General features: G+C 32.9%; 1 long non-coding RNA gene across 1 annotated transcript in view; it reads right to left on the reverse strand.

The window, feature by feature from the left end:
* Positions 1-4185, reverse strand: part of LOC106150081 — a 10965-nt gene that overhangs the window by 5802 nt on the left and 978 nt on the right. The gene's annotated exons all lie outside the window — the stretch shown is intronic.

Genomic DNA, 4185 nt, shown 5'->3' on the forward strand with positions numbered 1-4185 from the left:
AATAATTTTAAAATAAAAATTTTAAAATATTTATCAGCACAACACTGTGGCTATCATTTTATTATTATTGTTATTACACAGAATTCAATACATTTTCAAGTATTGGCAGACTAATTAATTCAAATGAAGTTTTCCTGGTAAGCACAACTAGAAAAGTTAACCATGATAATATTATGGTCTAGATCTAAAGTCTCCTAAAGTCTCATGTATTCAGAGGTAGGGCTTTTGGAAGGTGACTGGATCACGGAATTCCACAGAGTCATCCACTGATGAGTATGTAGGTGAATATGATGTTAGGAGGTTGGGCCTGGTCAGAAGAGGCAGGTCACAGGGGGCATGACCTGAAAGGGTGTATTCTTGGCCCCCACTCTTCTTTTAGATTCCTGGCTGCCATGGCACACACCATTTTCCTCTACCATGTTCTTCCACCAAGCTATTTCTGCCATGAAGCCAGCTGACCGTAGACTGGACCCACTGAACTGTGAGCCAAAATAAACTTCTCTTCTTTAAATTGTAGATGTCAGGTATTTTGTTCCAGCAACAGGAAAATGACTAACACAAATAACTATGAAATATGTCTGTTCAAAGACACTGGAGCTACCAAGGCAGTGAAAAACTATAGGAACAAAACTGAGAGAAGCAGGAAGCTCAGACAAGTAGACTTAGTATTTGAGGTTGCTTTTCCCAAAGTGTATCTGCTGATTCCAAAAGAGACAGTTGAGAGGCTGAGAAACTGAATAGAGCTTTCAACAACTCACAAGAGTAGGGACAAAAATTGGAGTCTAGGATCTGGCAAGAAGGAGGGATTTAGTAACACCCTAGGCTTTTGGTGGGGACACTGACAAGCTACATCCTAAGGGGAACAGTGAGCAGGAAATAGACCCCTAAGGGCTGCAGACTCATATTAAAAGATCTTAATTACTAAGTGGATGAGAGAAATCCAGGCGAGAAAATATTCATAACCACCTGGGGATGGGCAAATGTAAATCCTCTCTGAACAAAGGTAATATCAGCCCAGGCCTCAAATTCTGTCTACAGTTTTTCATGTACAGTGTTGAGAACATCATTTAAAAGGTCTGGGCCTATGAGTCAACAGAGATAGGCCAAAGGGGATCCAGACAATTTAGTTATCAGGCATAGAGTTTTAAATAGTCATAATTAATGTTTAAGGAATTAAATAAAAACTGGAGAATTTCCAGAGAAAATAAAACAATAAAGACATTTTAAAACTTTAGACTGAAAATTACAATTTCTGAGATTAAGAATTTACCAGGTTAATGACAAATTAGATGCAGCTGGCAATATAGCCATTGAGTTAAATATGTTAGAAAGAAATAGCCAAAATTATATACACAGAGAAAAGAGATGCAAAACACAAAAGATAATATAAGACAGGTTTGAGACACACCTATAATTAGTATCTTGGATAGAGAAAAGAAAGAATAGAACAGAGGCAATATATAAAGTGGTAATAGATGCATTTCTAGAATTTTCAAAAGACATCAAACCACAGAATCAATAAACTTTTCAAGACTCAAGCACAATTTACTCAAAGCAAGGCACACTTCATTACAATTAAACTGCTAAAGACCAATGACAAAAAAATGTTTAAAACAACCAAAAAAAATTTAAAAGACATACTGCCCTCAAAGGAGTAACAGATACAATGATAGTTCTCAATAAAAACAATGGAAACCACAAGACAATAGAAAAACATCATACAGTTGAAAGAATATAATCTAATCTAAAACTCTGTTCTCAGGGGATATATTCTTCAAAAATAAAAGTAAGACCATTGCACAAATTTTTCAAAGAATTTATAACCAACAAATTAAACTACAAGAAATATTTTTTAAAAGTGAAGGAAATTCTGGAAGTAAAAATGATCCCAGATAAATTTCAAGAGTCTGAAAGAAATGAAAAACAACAAAAAGGGTGAGTATTTGGGTAAATATAAAGGAATACCAATGGTAAAAATAACACTACTAAGGTCTTATGTGGGTTGGAAACATAAATAATTTAAAAATAGGAAAGCAATATTATTAAATTTGGAGCAATAAATGTAAAGTTCTAAAATGTTTGCATTTTCAGAAAGAAGCAAAATATATACATTACATAATGTTTGATACGTCAAGGATGTATTTCTTAATCTCTAGATAAATAACTAAGAGAAAAGTAAAAGAAAATAACCCGCTGGGTATGGTGGTGCACGCCTATAATCCCAGCACTTGGGGGAGGCTGAGGGAGGAGGATTGCTGTGAGTTAGAGTACATAGTGAAACCCTGCCTCAAAAAATAAACAAACAAATAAACAAATAAATAAATCCAAGGTAATAGAGGAGACAAATTAAATCATAAAAATATCAAAAATGCAAAAGAAAGCAAGTAAAGAGAGAAAAAGGAACAAAGGAAAACAGATACAACACATAGAAAGTAAAAGGTAAGATGCAGACTTAAATCCAAATATTTCAGTAATTACATTACAATATTAATGACCTAAAGGCTTCCAAGTAAGAGACAAAGATTGTCATCCTGCATTTAAACTGAAATCAACTATGTGCTACTTATAAGAAATAGATAAAAATATAGAAGTGTTGAAACTAGAAAGATGGAAAAAAGATATAAAGTGCAAACTATATATGTGTATTAACATCAGACCATGTAGGCATCAAGCACAGTTTCACAAAGCTGATAGATAGAAGATCAATAATCTAAAATTCAATATTACTTCTATATATCTTCACAAACATATTAAAGATAATGGTATCATAGTACTAAAGCATTTTAAATATGTAGGAATAAATCTAATTAAAAGTATATACAATCTCTACATCAAAAATTACAAAATATTGCTGAAGGAAATTAAGGAAAGCCTAAATAAATAGAGGGAGATTCCAAATTCATGGATTGAAAAACTCAATTTCATGAAGATATTATCTATATTTTATCTGTATTTATCTATGGATTCAATGCAATTCTAAGAAAAATTCCAACAACTAGAGTACAGAAACTGACAAGCTAGAAAGGGCAAATATCTAAGACATACCTGAGGAATAAGAATAAGATCAGAACATTTACTCTACTGGGTATAAAAACTTATTGTAAAGTTACAGTAAGCTACAGTAACTACTATTTTGTTATTTGCATGAAAACAGGGAATACATCAATGGATCAGAATTCCTAAATAAAATGGTGTTTATATGGATGCTTAATTAAAGGTAAAGATGGCATCACAGAGCACTGAAGGAAGAGAGGACTTTGCACAAATAATGCCCAATGAAATGTTTATAATGTGGAGAATTAAAACTAACCCCTTCCTCATACCAGACAAAACCAGCTCAAAATGAATTACAAATTTAAAGTATAATAGGAACTAATAAAGATAACATAGAAGAATAATACCATGAGTTAGAAGTAGGCAAAAGTTTCTTAAGATGCAAAAGTGCTGTTCATAAAGGAAAAGCTTTATGAATTGGAGAACATTAAAATCAAGAGCATTTATTCATTATGGGATTCATTAAGAGATAAAAAGAAAAGCAACAGAATGGGAAAAGACACCTGCAAAACATATAACTTAAAAAGAACTTGAGTCCAAGCTATTTAAAGAAGCGCTACAAACTGGTGAGAAAATACTAAGCCATTAGAAAATTAGGAAAGAGATTAATTTCAAAAAGCATTTCCTAAAAGAGGAACTCCAAACAATTAATAAACATACACAAAGGTGTCCAACCTCACTAGTCCTCAGGAAAACACAAATTAAAACCACAATGAGAGAATATTGCACACTCATCAAAATGGCCAAAATTGAAAACAAAACAGAATCTAACAATGAGCGCTGAAGAGGATTTGAAGCGATGAAAACCTTCACGTATTGGTGGTGGAAGTGTTAACCGACACAACCAGTTTGGAACTATTTGGCATTATCTACTGAATCTGAGGATATACACACTGTATTACTCAGTAATTCCATGCATTGCCTATGCCCAACAAACAAGTGCACACAGACAGAGCAAATGACATGTGCAAAAATGCTCACAGCAATGGTATGTGTAGTAGTTTAAAAATCAGCAATGATTTATATGTCCAACAACAGAATGAAAAAGTAAGTTATAGTATGTGCATATAATGGCACATGAGAGAGAAATGAGAATAAGCTATTGAGTTTATACAAACCATTATATATATA

Source organism: Chinchilla lanigera, unplaced genomic scaffold (genome assembly GCF_000276665.1).
Source record: "Chinchilla lanigera isolate Chin_1 unplaced genomic scaffold, ChiLan1.0 scaffold00063, whole genome shotgun sequence".
NCBI lineage: Eukaryota > Metazoa > Chordata > Mammalia > Rodentia > Chinchillidae > Chinchilla > Chinchilla lanigera.